The sequence below is a fragment of the Lepisma saccharinum genome, chromosome 9, assembly GCF_977018435.1.
Source record: "Lepisma saccharinum chromosome 9, izLepSacc3.1, whole genome shotgun sequence".
NCBI lineage: Eukaryota > Metazoa > Arthropoda > Insecta > Zygentoma > Lepismatidae > Lepisma > Lepisma saccharinum.
The window spans coordinates 68526763-68544479 of record NC_139237.1 but is presented as its reverse complement, the minus strand read 5'-3'; the positions used below and the strand labels follow the sequence as shown (position 1 = coordinate 68544479).

Sequence of the window (17717 nt, the reverse complement as noted above, 5' to 3'; positions counted from 1 at the left end):
GAAGACAGGTGAGTGGAGAAGGTTACGTAATTTAAAACTACATAATTTGTATTCATGTCCAGATATTATTAGAATAATTAAATCTAGAAAACTTAGGGGGGCAGGCCATGTGGCACGAATGGGAGAGGAAAGAGAAGTTCACAGGATTCTTGTTGGGAAACCTGATGGTAAGAGACCTATAGGAAGGCCAAGACGAAGATGGAGGGACAACGTTGAGATGGACCTAAGGGAAATCGGTAGGAATGGAAAAGAGTATATAGATCTTGCTCAAGATAGGGAGAGATGGAAGGCCTGTGTTGCTGCAGCCATGAACGTTCGGGTTTAAGAAGGTTAGAGAGTTAGTTAGTTTACATATATGTCGCTTCTATATTTCTCTTCTCCCTCTCTTTCTGTCGCTTATTCATTCCTTCTATCTCTCTCTCTCTCTCTCTCTCTGTGTGTGTGTTGTATTTAGTTATCTTCTTCCGTCTCATTTCTTGCGCCTTTCTCTATGTTGCTTCTTTCATGTCCCTTTCATGTCCCTTTCATATCTTATGATGTCAATTAATTCCTCGTTTGGACACGATATTTCGATTTGACGCCTTTTATAAACTTCCGTTATCCCCCTTCTTGGAAGCAAGAATCTCAGACGATATTTATAAGCAGCTCGCACCTAAATAACTTTTGCATCATCAATTAGCGACATAAAGTGCACAGCTTGTTGACACAGACCGTCTCTATAAATCCTCTTCATGGTTGTAGATGGCGACACCAGACAGCAATCTCAGCAGCGATGCCAAGAAATGAGATTTACAGTGTATTTGCACTTCTGCAAACGCTCTATGTGCTGCTTAAATAATATTTACTTGCGTTTCAGTCGACTACTTGGGAAAGAGTAGCCGTAGCCGTAGCCGAGCGGGTTAAGGCGTTCACTCGTCTTGAGATCGTTCGCTGCGGGACGGCGTAGGTTCGAATCCGGCTCTGGTACGTATACGTATAGGGCCGGTGGCAACCCACCATCGTGAGCTCCGAGTGAGTGAGCGTAATCCGGTCACGGAGACCTACTATAACGGCTGGGGATACGTCGGGCTGACCCCCCGACTATTCCAATACTGGTTGAAGATCTCCACGCTTAGAGGTGACGAAGGAAAGCGTGGGAGGGAGACCGGCAGTCGGTTGGTATGCCTAGGCCCTTCATGGGCTGTTGCGCAAAGGATTATTATTATTATTATTACTCTGACACTGGATACACCTGCACTGCGCTGAGTGTTAAAAAGTGCAGCCAACTAGACATGGCTACTGTTTTACATTTAAATTAACGTTTGAATCATAGTTATTTTTTGTTCGAATACTGAATTTGAGCAGGGGTGCCCATCCTCCCCAAAAAAAAAAATCATGTCATGCATCCCCCCTCCGAATATATTATTCGCGCACTCAAACCATATAGTAATCCCCACAAAGTAATAATAATCCCCACGATAATACAATACGGTTCCTCTTTCAAAGATCTCCCCCCTGCCGTTTTCTTCGGGTAAATATAATTACTTTAGTAACCCATAACAATAATTACGTAGATTTTATCTTCAGTGCAAATTTAACTTGTTAAAGTAAAATTTTTCTGTGACGTGAAGTTAGAAATGCAGATTCGATATATTTTTGTTCCAAATGATGCACCTGGTTTAAATCAAGCAGTATACCAACACTAAGCATTAAGTGATGTTATTAATGAATATCGAGAATATCGCTTATGTCTTGTAATGCACCTATAGTATAAAACTTCACTTCACCTCAGCAAAGCGCCAAAGGAACACGAATTCTTGCAACACATTATTGCGAGCGAAGCGAGAAAGAAAATTTCTACATCCATCTCTGCAGGCTTTCAAGAATATTAATTTAATTGGGCGTCAATACTTTCTTAGAATCCAGAGATAATTAATTAGTCTTTGACAGCTTCTCTTTTGGCACGTTTGGCGTTCGGGGTCACTAAATACAGTCACTAAAAATGTAATGTTCGAACTCTCTCTCTCCACTACAGAACTTCTTTGACAACCTAAGATTTAACACTTTATCAAAAGCTTCCTATCTCCCCCTTTAAATTTAATACTCAATCCTACCACCATAATTTACAAGCCAATTTTAGACTTACTGTTGCTATTGAAGAGTGGATATTGCCTCCTCCAAAAAAATAATTCTCAGTCTCCACACAAGAATTTCGCAACAGTGTAAGACAATAGTAATACCCAAGAATTGGATACCCCCTCATTTTAATGCTCAATCCCCCTCTAACTAAAATACCCGCCATAATCTAAGACCTAGAGTTGGATACTGTCCCCCCCCCAACGTTTAATTCAGAATCCCCCCAGAACCCACGTATAAAATAAGGCCTAATATTTTGGAGGTGGATATTTCTCCCAACCCCCCTCCCTTCGTTAACACCCTTAAACACTTTCTTTTCTTCATCTAATGGATTAAATATGGTGCATTTAAGGTGTAAAATTTTCACATATATTTTAGAAAAATATATAAATGTTGAATTTTATATTATTTTAAAATTAAATCCCCCCAAAAATTTCGATGGCGCACCCTGAGTCCTAATACCCCACTGTGGGCACCCCTGAATTTGAGCACTTGTGCAAAACGGCATTCCATTTCCAGACCCATTTGTAGTAACGATGTTCACAAGAGATTAAAATTTAAAATACAAAATTACTGCTACATGATTTTTATTACAATCTAGTCGATTATTTATTAAGTAGAAATTACAATAAAATAATATACGCAGGGTGTCAGTGCGCAATATCGACAAACATTTACAGTGCGTAGAGCTTAGCATTTTTCCCTCTCAAATTTTGCGCATTAACGCCTCGTTTTGGAGCTGCAAGTTCTCGAAAAACTGTAATTTCTATCCTGCATGTATGCAAAACTGAGCTAAAGGTCATAGTTACCACATTTGTTAATTTTTTTCAGCCGGAATAACACTCTAAAAGAGATAAAATGCTTCGAAAACAGTAATTTGCTCCCAGTGACCAAGTGTTCACACTCCAAAGGGCAGTCTTTGCTTCGATTAGTCACACAGTCTGTCAATATCGTACTAAAAAGTTTGTATTTTTTGACGGAAACAATAAATGAATGTGGTAACCATGAACCTGGAAATCTCCTATAATGGCTGGGGGTTCGACATGCTGACCCCACGTCACCCCATTAACTGCAATCGGGAGATCGCCCTAGGCCCTTAAAGGGCTGTCGAGCCACGGGTTATTATTTTATTATTTAACAATCATTGTTGCATATATTGAAGATAGAAAAAGCCGTTTTCGGGGGCTCGTTGCTTCAAAACGTTTAGTTTTACTTTACGCCCCCTCGCGCTTTAAAATTTTTACGGTGTTGTAAAACTTCAACCTATAATGTGTGTGTGCGTATATGTAAAGTTATCCTATTATAACAGAAACCATAAACATTATTATCTTCTTGCAGCTGAACCTGTGATTGAATACGTATTAAAGAATCGCGATGGCAACTTCCATTACCTATATGTTGACGTTGGGGACAGAACTTTGTAAGTAACTCTTCAACTGCAGGGGTGTGCAATGCTTATCGTCGCTACCGATATATCCAGATAATATAAATTTCAATCTTGATTCTGCTGGAGAGGTGAGAAAAAAGGGTTCATTTTTTAAAACCCGGAAAGATTCCTTCGAAATAGTTTTACACCTTTCAACAAACCATGAATTGAGCGAAAGGGTTAATCTCAGGGCTTCATCATGTCAGCTTCTCCGTTAGCATGATCCGTTTTCGTAGAGTACTTGCATCATGTTATCCGACCTGAAAAATAAATATCAGTGGCAACAATAAATCTGTAGTAACATGATAAAACAAGGCTTCAACTAAAGGTTTTTTCTACTGTTACGGCGGTCAGGGCCGGATTAAGGTGGGTGCTTTTGATGCTGCACCATTTGGCCCATTCCTGAAATAGACCCAGATGGAAACAGGCGAGAATTTTCCGAAAGCTGAACAGTTTTCTTTTGCTATATTAACCTCAAAATAAATCTTAGAATGAAATTTGGACGCCTAGACACAGCGTTACTTATTATACAGTTACTATTATTCTTTGCGCTGTGACGTAACCATAACGTCATTGTGTTTATTGTTCACTGAAGATTTCAAGTTAATGCTATCAATTTTACGTTAAACAGTTTACTTAGTAACAGCATTAGGCCAAATTTCGTCTTAATCCGGCTCTGGCGCCGGCCAAGAGAAGTGGGGAGCGGCGGGGCGACCAATCCAGCACGATCAGAAACGCAGGAGCCAGTAGAACGAGGTTCACGTAGTACTTCTTCCTGCCGCGTTGTTACTCTCGGCGCCACCGCTGTTGTCTGGTTGGTCTGCGGCGTAATCCCCGCTCCCACTACCTTCTCTGTCGTCTACAGGACGTTGTTGCCACTGATTTCTGCGCATGCGAGCAAACGTGGCGACAGGCCGGACTGCGAGCTGTAATTTGGGGGTGCAAGCACAGATGTCTCCACCACCAGAACATTCACGTCCTTGACAACGTGGCAACAACGGACACGCGAAGGAAGCGGCGACCCCTGGCAGGCAGAGGACAAAGCACGTGCTATCTCCAAGTCTTCTGCCAATGGTTGAAAACATTCACGTGACGCCCGGGAAAGTTTGCTAGCAGAAGAAAATGTATGGTTGGCGCGAACTGTCCCAGGTTAAACCTTTTGCAATGCAGGACCGGCCGCCGTAAGAGTAGAAAAGACCTATAGCAAAAAAGTTACCAGAAAAGTTTTAGCATTGATGATCTCTACACAGTGTCAAATTTCATCAGTGGTTAACTGAGAAGCCCTGTGCTCAATAATTATATGTAATACTTACGCAATATTAATAATCATGTGTTAAGTGTGGAAATTTTTCGAGAAATGGAAGTTTATGTTTTCACTTTTCCAAATATAAGGGCGTCGCAGATACGTATCGCGCAGGGCCTCGCGTTTCCTACCAAATGAAAACTTATTTTAGTAGCAGATGAATGTATGGAATTGTTTCTCATGTCTTGCATTTTCTATCCATTGATAAGTGGTTATTGAGTGTAGCCAAAAACTTCTCTTTACCAAACTGTCAATAAACTTTGTTACAATGAAGAATCCTTGAAGTGATATTTCGAGCAAAAAATTGTACAGTTTTATCCATCAATGGGGTAAGACTTATTTCTTGAATTTTTCACCCAATTAGGCTTGTTGTGGCCCACTTTCTGTGACGTCAAGGAGATTGTGTACAGTCTGTTCCATCTGCTACTGTGTGGGACGACTGCGTAAAAATGTAAGGATAAAGGTCGCGCCTAACTTTGGCGACAAACGAACTGGCTTTTGAATGAAGATAACGCGCGGTCTCACACTTCCATGTTCACCAGGGACTTTTGTACCAAAATTACACGACTCATTCCACACCCGCCCTAATTGTCTGACTTGGCCTCCTTTTGACTCTTTTCTATTCCCCGACTGGAGATCAAGTTTAATAGCCGCTGGTTTGACGCGATTGAGATGATTCCAGCAGAAACGCAGGCATTTCGTAAACACGGAACACTATTTCGAGGATGCATTTTAAAAATGTAGAATCATTGGGACTGGTGTGTACTTGTGGAAGGGTACTTTCTAGGATGATCGCGGCCAATAGGCCTAAGATGAGTTCCAGTAGGTAGGACCAGTTCCGAAAATCGCATGTACACTTCGCAACATCTTATTTGACCGCCCCAAAAGAATTCTAAGTCCCGAAATCGTAAACTTAGCAACATTGCACTTCAGCTCCAGGTGAGAGTAGCCAACTTTGAGTAGGTCCTTCCACTAGACGATAAACGCTGCGGTGATAGGTTTTCAATTTAACACTTTCCATGAACTTAGAAACTATAAACCGATATTATAATACACAATCAAACAGAAATAATAAATTGGAAAAAGAACCTTGTATGATATTTACGATTCTGCTTGCTCGACTTGAAATTTGGGGGGTTTGAAACACTGAATAGAGTTTTTCTCCACCTGGAGGAAATTGCCATCAAGTTTGTGCAGAAAGAAGCAAATTTGTGAGGAGTTTATGCGACATTTTATTTACAATACCTTGCATAATATTGAACAGTTCTCAAAAACATATATTTTACACGACTTGTCGAGAAAATGTGCTTGAAACACAGGAAGGTGGGAGTCTTCATAAACGTCAACATGTTTTTAAGGGTATAACGTCATGAAGTTAACGTAGAGCAGTTGGTTAGGCGCTGCTGTCTTTAATTTTCATCAAGCGTGAAAGGTCGCGGGTTCAAATCCCACCCTCTCCTCTTTCTTTCATTTTTTTTGTTTGCTGAACAGATACCGTTGATATTAGAATATTTAAAAAATGAATCCAATGCACACTTGAGGGATGTCCCTTCTGCGCATATTTCCCCTTAGAAGTTGGAGATTTCCAGGATTTGAAGTTAACTTTTCTTTTTAATTATTGTTCATATGCTGTGTTAACACACACATCATGATTAATTCACAAATCACATATATGTATTCAGGATGCAAAATGTAATGTTATTTAAGTTATGTATTTTTGTTCTTCACTGACACCTAAAATATTGATTATTTGATTTCGATATACTAAAAAAAGATATACAGTTATGTTAAGTAGTGATGTAGTGCAGTACTGTAACGAAGGAGAGCGTTTAATGAGTTCAAATTTCTAAGATTGGTAATTTTATGTCTGTTCCTTCGTAATGACTGTTGTCAAACCTCTGACCACCATCTTACCATGCGTCTAAAACTAATAGTAAATAGCTAATTAACATAAATAAATTGTTATTGCGACGAAGGCCCATTCGATAAGAAACTACTAATAACTATTTTTATAGTGAGTGACAAACAAAAAATTCAAAACCTCATAATGATCGTTCATTCCTCACTGCTTTGTATCTAAAATGTTTGTCTTCTTTGAACAGAAAGTACGAGTATCAGATATAACAAATTTTCCCACTAACTTTGCAATATTCGATACCACCATCACAGACTTAGCTCTATGTAACTTGATTCTGCGCATTCCACGTGGCATGTGACTTTCTCCTATCATCGAAATAACTTTCTCTTACTATTTCCTTTCCTCTCGTGAAATACAGAGACCAATGTTAACTTCTTAGCACGGTGGATAAACTTTACACCCAACGATATACTCCTGAAAAAATACTGCCTAGGTGGAGAATCGAACCTACGACCTCTCACGTAAGAATCAAGCACGCTACCTCTTCTCCAGGTAGCTCATGTTAAAATTTGCTACCAGTTTGAAGAAACCAATGCACATATAATGTCATATCTATCATTTCCTCGTGGCAATTTTCATGAGGAAACGAATTCAGTTAAAATCGAGAAACACTGAAAGGGAAAAATGATGAACATGTCTATTGGCGTTTTGTCATATTTTGTAAATTGTGTAAAAATTCCGTGTTTTGAACAAGCAATCGTTTAGTTACGACGTATTTTGTTGTTTGTTTAAAGTAGGAGCAGGATAGCGTAAGGGAGTGATTTGAACCAGACCCCGTTTGACAAGAAACTTCAGATTTTTTCCAAAGACTGTATGAAAAGAGAGAGGATCGTATGAAATATAAAATATGTGTGAAATTAAAACAATGGAAACCTTTAAAGATAATACTAACGAACTTCAAACTATGAAAAACATATTTTCGTGGTAGAAAACTCCAAGTCATTTTCGAAATATGAACTTGATGTTTTTATGTATTATGAAGTGGAGATATGGGACGATAAGAGAATTTTAAGTAAGCTACCTCCAACTTTTTCAATGGTCATAATTACTAATTAGGGTCCGGAAGTTGATGAAAAATCAACTTTTTTTCTGACCCTTAAAAACAATGCTAAACCTGATATCATGTCCGTTTCCATTCAGTTAGAGCCGGAAAACACTTTCTATTTACATTTTTTTTTTTTTTGCATTTTTCGGCCTTTTTTGGCTTTTAGTTTATTTGTCAGTATTTTAACAGTTTTTGTTGAATTTTTACTTATATTTGAGGTTTATTTTTCTCCTCTCCTGTTGTTTCGTGCATTTTAAATGCATTTACTAGTAAAACTTACATATTTAGATTTCTTGACATGGTCCTTTTAGCAAATTCACCATGAATCGAAAATACGGTCAATGGAAAAGCATAATATTATTCTTAACTGAAATGTTTGGCAATGGATTAAAATACTTTGTTTGAGGTTCTTTTTCTGGACACTATTATCGCTTTAATCTGTAGTTTTAAAGTAAAATTAGTCACAATATTAAACGCAATTACACTCTGGTATACGCGAAGCAGAACTGTATTTTCGGATGCTGGCCGACTACAGTATCATAGAAGGACCACTCTGAAAGGAGATGAATTGGTTGATTTGGTGTTTTAAGTCAACTTTATGCATAGTAAGGTTAATCGGGACTGGACCTACAGTTTAAAGTAGAATCCGAACCGAGTGGATAAAATAACGTGAACCATGTGGTGTAGGGGGATCGTTTGCTTATGGAATGGAAGGTCATGGGTTCAAACCTACTTCTTTGCGAAATCTTTTTCGGGAAGTAAACGGCTTTGGACGAGAATGCTTATCTACGTTTCTTGGATATTTCCGTTGATATTTATGCGATTTATGTCCTGCATTTCCGGATGCAGAAAGTTAACATGTAAGTTCTTAATATGTGTTAACTTATAACAGCTGAATGAAAGGAAAAGTATTTCCTAAAATCCTGCCAATCACTGAAAGATTAAAAACATTAGTAGAAGCATTACTTGAGGCATGCACAGTGGCGACGATTATGGAGCGTGGAGGGGCAGATGACCCAGCACTATGCTAAACATTATCTACAAATGGAAAGAAACTGTCCTTGCCCTCCCCCTCCCCCTCCCCCACCTTGCCCCATCAGTTTTGAAACCCAATCGCTGCCACTGAGCATGCATCGCATAAATATTTACAGTAATATCATATAATATTACATTACGTTATTAGAACACTTCGTACTCGGTAAATAGAAAGGAAAAAATAGTAAGAAAAGGGTGGGATTTGAACCTACGATGTTTCGATCTTGACGAAAACAGAAAGAAAAGAAAATGCTGTTATCTAACCAACTACTCCAGGAGATTGGTAACAGAAAGATCAGTAAAACATGTTAATCTCAGTCGAAGCAACATTGTGCCGGAGTTTCGAACCATTTTTCGCCAAGAACCAAGGAAAAGACACACTTTGCAGAATCGTTTGGTGTTGTGCAAGGTATCTTTACTAAACATTTCGAATAAAATCATCATAAATTTGCCTTCTTGCATTCAAATGTGACCGCAATTCTTTCCAGGTGGATGAGAACCTGTTCAGTGTTTCACAATGCACATACATTTTCCTATTTTCAAATTCAGGACGAAGAATCTTGAAATATTTTCAACATTCGTATTTCTACTTAACATTTCTCTTGTCTACTCATATATTTTATTACTGCTTTAGGGTATCTTTACTTTATGGAGTGTGAAAGAATGAAAAAAAAATCACGAGTGTTTTCATTCAGGAAGAAGACATGTTGCAAACTTGCCTACTCTTAGTTGGCTCTGAAGCGCTATGCTGCCAAATTTACGAATTCCGGACTTGAAATATTTCAGGGCGGTCAAATAAGATGTTGAGAAGTGTACCATCCCGTATTTTTCTCACTCAAATAGATCGTCCCAGGTTGAAGTCCTGCCTAGGAATTGGTTTCTCAGTGTTTCATCATGAATTTAATCAAGTTATCATTCATTCTCGTAGTTTTGATTAGTGTAAAGTGACAGAAAAGAGACTTAAATTTTTAAAAAAATAGCATTGTCCTTGGACTTAAATGTCACTTGTCAGCTGACATCCACTTTCCGTTGGGAGTGTGTGGCAGTGCTGTGACCCTCCCGTGCCCCATACTGGATGCTAATAACTGTCTTTGATTTAATGCTTAAGTTGTGGATATTCCAATGTCTAAAAGGAATAGTAGAATAATCTATATAGTTGTTTAAGACGACCTAAGTTAATAAAAATTTTAATTAAAGAAAAATACAAAGTTTCTCATATTTGTTTAATTCTTGTTTCAGTTTTAAAGATCCAGACTGCATCTTCCGTAAGAATGAGAAGCTGAAATTGACAACTGTGCCTACGTTGCTACGCTGGGGAACATCCCACCATCGTCTGGAGCAAGCGCAGTGCTCAAATGCTGATTCCATAAGGGCTCTATTGCCATCTTGTTATAGGAGACTTCACATCGAAGCGATAAGCGACACAAGAATTGGTATCATAATGGGATATCAATTAATGAATAATTGAAACTGTTCAACGGAGTGATGCGAAATGCAACTTATGTTGCACGTCATTACTTTACTTGGACCGCTCTTATATCAACAGGATGAGAGGTATATCCTCGGTCTGCTTGAAGGGTGCGCAGGTTTACAGCTTTTCACAAAGAAAAGGGCTGAAGTGTTAATCCAGGCAGAAATACACAACTTTTGCTACACGTTACATAGAATTTTCGATACAATCGTACCACGGTCCGTTAATTTTCTGGATAATTCCAAATTTGAATTTGTTGATTCTTCTGCAGGAGTATTATTGAATGGTACACTATTGACGTAAATATTTATTTTATATTGTTATTCCTTAAAGTGTTTGTTACACCTTTTTGTTCTTGACGATAGAAACAGATTTGTAGTTTAATAACTACAAACATGGGGGTGGAAACACTGCATGGCGAGTACGGTAGTGAAACTGTGACCGCCATTTATTTTGCGTGTTACCGAAGGCCAAAAGAAACAAAGAAACCTTATGTCAATGGGAAAAGTATGTGACGATGGAAATACCAGTAAAATGGAGTCACACACTTGTTGAGTTAAGAATCGATATATTGTGTATAAATGAAACCTATTGGCAACACGAGTTGGTTCGGGTTAAAATTGTTCTTGAACGTCTTGACGGTGACGTGAGTATTCCTTCAAAGGGGGATCTTCCCTTTGGTAAATTTCTCGTAGCGGACAAACAGATTTCTTCAAATTTACAGGAGAAATTACTTACCGAATGCAGTTTCTTTATACTTGCGGAAGTTCGGAAAGTGTTTTCTCGCATCGTTCATTGAATTTTGCCGGTAAATCATCTTTTTTTCGATATAAATGTGTGACCGATGCACGAAAGCTCTTACATCCATTTTCTTCCAGGTGGATGTAGCCTGTGTGTGATGACGTAATTCCGGTCAGTGTTTCCAAGCACGTGTTTTTGTAACTGAAGAAGGTACGTTTCCGCAAATGGTTTGTGGGGCTGTGTGTCAATGGTTTGTGGGGCTATGCGAAAATGGTGTGTGGGGCTACGCATAATTTTTCTAAACAAATTTGTAACTATTGTAACCTGAACGTGACCCTACCTAAATAAACTATACCGCAAATGGTTCGTGGGGCTATGTGTCAATTGTGTGTGGGTCTGCGTAGGTATTTTTAGATGCAGTGGGGTGGAAACACTGCATGCGGAGTACGGTAGTGAAACTGTGACCGCCATTTTGCGTGTTACCGAAGGCCAAAAGAAACAAAGAAAACTTATTCGATATGTCGCAAATGGAGCTTATTTCCGTGAAATAAGTGATGCCACCTTCAGCAATGTTTCTCAATGCAGAATACGTAAGTACGAATATTCAAATTAAATGAACTAGCAAATTTCAGCAGTTTGTCCGATACGAGTAACTTTACCCTTACCTCTATTCAAGTTCCGATCGGTTCTGGATATCTCATTTACATCAGGCGTTCAGAGATACAATCAGTTCTCTATATCTTTACGAAAACGTATGGCCAGTGTAGGGATAGAACATACGACATTCGCGTTATTAGCACGACGCTCTAACCAGCTGAGCTAACCGGCCAGTATACGAAGAGAAATTAGAAAACAAATTAACTATGTGAATTGAAGCACTTCTTGATAATGAAGTCACTCTGGAAAATACTCTGTAACACGAAATTGTCTCCAAATGATGTGATCCACCGTAAATTAATCATTTATCTTGAAATAGGGTTTCTTGAAGAGTAATCACTAGCAGTAGAAATGGCACTTTTCTGAAACATGACTAATATTTTCCGCGCCATCTAATTGTTTCTCATAAACACCTGAACATTCTCCTAGCACCTTGATAGATCAACATTAAAAGACACTAAAATACACTAATTCCATTCAACACACCGAATTTTAAATTCTTAAAAATCGTATTTAAATTCAGAAATTCATGATAAATGTCAATGGGAAAAGAATGTGACGATGGAAATACCAGTAAAACGGAGTCACACACAATTCTGATTAAAAAGTCACCCACTTGTTGAGTTCAGAATCGATATATTGTGTATAAATGAAACCTATTGGCAACACGAGTTGGTTCGGGTTGAAATTGTTCTTGAACGTCTTGACGGTGACGTGAGTATTCCTTCAAAGGGGGATCTTACTTCTGGTAAATTTCTCGTATCGGACAAACAGATTTCTTCAAATTTACAGGAGAAATTACTTACCGAATGCAGTGTCTATATACTTGTGGAAGTTCGGGAAGTGTTTTCTCGCATCGTTCATTGAATTTTGCCGGTAAATCATCTATTTTTCGATATAAATGTGTGACCGATGCACGAAAGCTGTTACATCCATTTTCTTCCAGGTGGATGTAGCCTGTGTGTGATGACGTAATTCCGGTCAGTGTTTCCAAGCACGTGTTTTTGTAACTGAAGAAGGTGCGTTTCCGCAAATGGTTTGTGGGGCTGTGTGTCAATGGTTTGTGGGGCTATGCGAAAATGGTGTGTGGGGCTACGCATAATTCTTCTAAACAGATTTGTAACTATTGTAACCTGAACGTGACCCTACCTAACCTAACCATACCGCAAATGGTTCGTGGGGCTATGTGTCAATTGTGTGTGGGTCTGCGTAGGTATTTTTAGATGCAGTGGGGTGGAAACACTGAATGCCGAGTACGGTAGTGAAACTGTGACCGCCATTTTGCGTGTTACCGAAGGCCAAAAGAAACAAAGAAAACTTATTCCATATGTCGCAAATAGAGCTTATTTCCGTGAAATAAGTGATGCCACCTTCAGCAATGTTTCTCAATGCAGAATACGTAAGTACGAACATTCAAATTAAATGAACTAGCAAATTTCAGCAGTTTGTCCGATACGAGTAACTTTACCCTTACCTCTATTCAAGTTCCGATCGGTTCTGGATATCTCCTTTATATCAGGCGTTCAGAGACAGAATCAGTTCTCTATATCTTCACGAAAACGTATGGCCAGTGTAGGGATAGAACATACGACATTCGCGTTATTAGCACGACGTTCTAACCAACTGAGCTAACCGGCCAAGTGAGTGCCTTGACGTACCCGTCCTGTGAAAATAACTTCAATCAATCAACTTCCGCCGTAGTTTGCCGATATGATTCCACAGTGCTCACGAGATTATCACTGTCACAGGGAGTGAACCAACGATCTTTTATTTATTGACATTCCTTTAACACCATATCATGCAAAAGGCCGGATCAGAGAAAATAACATTACAGAAATAACTTTACGTTTTCTGGACTTTAGTAAAAAGATTCTGTAATTTCAGAAACTGTGACCGCTATTTTGCGTGTTACCGAAGGCCAAAAGAAACAAAGAAAACTTATTCGATATGTCGCAAATAGAGCTTATTTCCGTGAAATAAGTGATGCCACCTTCAGCAATGTTTCTCAATGCAGAATACGTAAGTACGAATATTCAAATTAAATGAACTAGCAAATTTCAGCAGTTTGTCCGATACGAGTAACTTTACCCTTACCTCTATTCAAGTTCCGATCGGTTCTGGATATCTCATTTACATCAGGCGTTCAGAGATACAGTCAGTTCTCTATATCTTCCAGTAAACGTATGGCCAGTGTAGGGATCGAACCCACGACATTCGCGTTATTAGCACGACGCTCTAACCAGCTGAGCTAACCGGCCAGTATACGAAGAGAAATTAGAAAACAAATTAACTATGTGAATTGAAGCACTTCTTGATAATGAAGTCACTCTGGAAAATACTCTGTAACACGAAATTGTCTCCAAATGATGTGATCCACCGTAAATTAATCATTTATCTTGAAATAGGGTTTCTTGAAGAGTAATCACTAGCAGTAGAAATGGCACTTTTCTGAAACATGACTAATTTTTTCCGCGCCATCTAATTGTTTCTCATAAACACATGAACATTCTCCTAGCACCCTGATAGATCAACATTAAAAGACACTAAAATACACTAATTCCATTCAACACACCGAATTTTAAATTCTTAAAAATCGTATTTACATTCAGAAATTCATGATAAATGTCAATGGGAAAAGAATGTGACGATGGAAATACCAGTAAAACGGAGTCACACACAATTCTGATTAAAAAGTCACACACTTGTTGAGTTCAGAATCGATATATTGTGTATAAATGAAACCTATTGGCAACACGAGTTGGTTCGGGTTGAAATTGTTCTTGAACGTCTTGACGGTGACGTGAGTATTCCTTCAAAGGGGGATCTTACTTCTGGTAAATTTCTCGTATCGGACAAACAGATTTCTTCAAATTTACAGGAGAAATTACTTACCGAATGCAGTTTCTATATACTTGTGAAAGTTCGGGAAGTGTTTTCTCGCATCGTTCATTGAATTTTGCCGGTAAATCATCTATTTTTCGATATAAATGTGTGACCGATGCACGAAAGCTGTTACATCCATTTTCTTCCAGGTGGATGTAGCCTGTGTGTGATGACGTAATTCCGGTCAGTGTTTCCAAGCACGTGTTTTTGTAACTGAAGAAGGTACGTTTCCGCAAATGGTTTGTGGGGCTGTGTGTCAATGGTTTGTGGGGCTATGCGAAAATGGTGTGTGGGGCTAGGCATAATTCTTCTAAACAGATTTGTAACTATTGTAACCTGAACGTGACCCTACCTAACCTAACCATACCGCAAATGGTTCGTGGGGCTATGTGTCAATTGTGTGTGGGTCTGCGTAGGTATTTTTAGATGCAGTGGGGTGGAAACACTGCATGCGGAGTACGGTAGTGAAACTGTGACCGCCATTTTGCGTGTTACCGAAGGCCAAAAGAAACAAAGAAAACTTATTCCATATGTCGCAAATAGAGCTTATTTCCGTGAAATAAGTGATGCCACCTTCAGCAATGTTTCTCAATGCAGAATACGTAAGTACGAATATTCAAATTAAATGAACTAGCAAATTTCAGCAGTTTGTCCGATACGAGTAACTTTACCCTTGCCTCTATTCAAATTCCGATCGGTTCTGGATATCTCCTTTATATCAGGCGTTCAGAGACAGAATCAGTTCTCTATATCTTCACCAAAAATTATGGCCAGTGTAGGGATCGAACCCACCACATTCGCGTTATTAGCACGACGCTCTAACCAACTTCTTTATTTTTATTTTTTATTTTTTAAAGGAAAGCCCCTATGCGGAAGCTTCCCCCATCACACTTCATTCACTCATATCATTTCATTTCATTCATATTTCAGTTTCAGGACAGACAATCACAAACATCCATGTCCGAGCCAGGACTCGAACCCGGGACCCCCGGCGTCGTAGCGCGATGTGCTAACCACTCCGCCACGGGGGCCGACAACCAACTCATCTAACCGGCCAAGTGATTGCCATGACGTACCCGTTTTGTGCAAATAACTTCAATCAATCAACTTCCGCCGTAGTTTGCCGATATGATTAAGCAGTGCTCACAAGAATATCACTTTCTCAGGGAGTGAACCAACGATCTTTTATTTATTGACATCCCTTTATCACCTTATCATGCAAAAGTCCGGATGTAAAAAAAAAAAAATACAGAAATAATTCTACGTTCTTTTGACGGTAGTCAAAATCCTGTAATTTCAGAAAGTTGTATCAAGAAGACATATCCAGGATAACGCATAAGGAACGCTCTAACGATTAACATTCTCTTCTCAAAAATACCAGTAATATCTCCGTTGTGTAACTTGGATATGATACACAACTTCGTACTATTATTTTTACTTTGAACATCCAACATATCGAAAAAGATAAGATTTATGATCCTGGCCAGTGTGGGGAACGAACCCACGACATACGACCAGCTGAGCTAACCGGCCATTATACGAAGAAAAATTAGAAAACAAATTAACGATGTGAATTGAAGGAGTTCTTGATAACGAAGTCACTCCAGAAAATACTCTGTAACACGAAATTGTCTCCAAAAGATGTGATCGATCGTGAAATCATTTGTCTTGAAAGACGGTTTCTTGAAGAGTAAGCATTAGCAGTAGAAATTGCACTTTTCTGAAACATGGCTAATTTTTTCCGCCCCATCCAATTGTTTCTCATAAACACATGCACATTCTCCTAGCACCTTGATAGATCAACATTAAAATACACTAAAATTCACTAATTCCATTCAACACACCAAATTTTAAATTCTTAAAAATCTTACCTACCTCCAGAAATTGGTGATAAATGTCAATGGGATAAGAATGTGACGATGGAAATACCAGTAAAATGGAGACACACACAATTCTGATTAAAAAGTCACACACTTGTTGAGTTAAGAATCGATATATTGTGAATAAATGAAATCTATTGGCAACACGAGTTGATTCGGGTTGAAATTGTTCTTGAATGTCTTGACGGTGACGTGAGTATTCCTTCAAGGGGGGTAAATTTCTCGTATCGGGCAAACAGATTTCTTCAAATAATATCTTCATTGTGTAACTTGGATATTATACAGAACTTCATACTATTATTTTTACTTTGAACATCCAACATATCGAAAAAGATAAGATTTATCAACCTGGCCAGTGTGGGGATCGAACCCACGACATTCGCGTTATTAGCACGACGCTCTAACCAGCTGAGCTAACCAGCCACTATACGAAGACAAATTAGAAAATAAATTAACGATGTGAATTGAAGCAGTTCTTGATAATGAAGTCACTCCAGAAAATACTCTGTAATACGAAATTGTCTCCAAATGATGTGATCCATTGTAAAATCATTTGTCTTGAAAGAGGGTTTCTTGAAGAGCAAGCACTAGCAGTAGAAATGGCTCTTTTCTGAAACATGACTAATTTTTTCCGCGCCATCTAATTGTTTCTCATAAACACATGCACATTCTCCTAGCACCTTGATAGATCAACATTAAAATACACTAAAATTCACTATTTCCATTCAAAACACCGAATTTTAAATTCTTAATAATCTTACCTACCTTCAGAAATGAATGATAAATGTCAATGTGATAAGCATGTGACGATGGAAATACCAGTAAAATGGAGTCACACACAATTCTGATTAAAAAGTCACACACTTGTTGAGTTAAGAATTTTACATATATTTTGGAAAAATATATAAATGTTGAATTTTATGTTATTTGAAAAATAAATCCCCCCCAAAAATTTCGATGGCGCACCCTGCGTCATAATACCCCACTGTGGGCACCCCTGAATTTGAGCACCTGTGCAAAACGGTATTCCATTTACAGACCCATTTGTAGTAAAGATGTTCACAGGAGATTAAAATTTAAAGTACAAAACTACTGCTACATGATTTTTATTACAATCTAGTCGATTATTTATTAAGTATAAATGTCTAAATTACAATAAAAGAAAATACGCAGGGTGTCAGTGCGCAATATCGACAAACATTTACAGTGCGTAGAGCTTAGCATTTTTTCCCTCTAATATTTT

General features: G+C 38.5%; 4 non-coding genes across 4 annotated transcripts; all 4 read right to left on the bottom strand.

The window, feature by feature from the left end:
* Nucleotides 1–11809: 11809 nt before the first annotated feature.
* TRNAI-AAU (transfer RNA isoleucine (anticodon AAU)) lies at nucleotides 11810–11883 on the bottom strand. Its single transcript has one exon. It is a non-coding gene; the product is annotated as a tRNA-Ile (tRNA).
* A 1392-nt stretch (nucleotides 11884–13275) lies between these two features.
* On the bottom strand, nucleotides 13276–13349 carry TRNAI-AAU (transfer RNA isoleucine (anticodon AAU)). Its single transcript has one exon. It is a non-coding gene; the product is annotated as a tRNA-Ile (tRNA).
* A 546-nt stretch (nucleotides 13350–13895) lies between these two features.
* On the bottom strand, nucleotides 13896–13969 carry TRNAI-AAU (transfer RNA isoleucine (anticodon AAU)). The gene has a single exon. It is a non-coding gene; the product is annotated as a tRNA-Ile (tRNA).
* Nucleotides 13970–16823: 2854 nt separating this feature from the next.
* TRNAI-AAU (transfer RNA isoleucine (anticodon AAU)) lies at nucleotides 16824–16897 on the bottom strand. The gene has a single exon. It is a non-coding gene; the product is annotated as a tRNA-Ile (tRNA).
* Nucleotides 16898–17717: the final 820 nt, after the last annotated feature.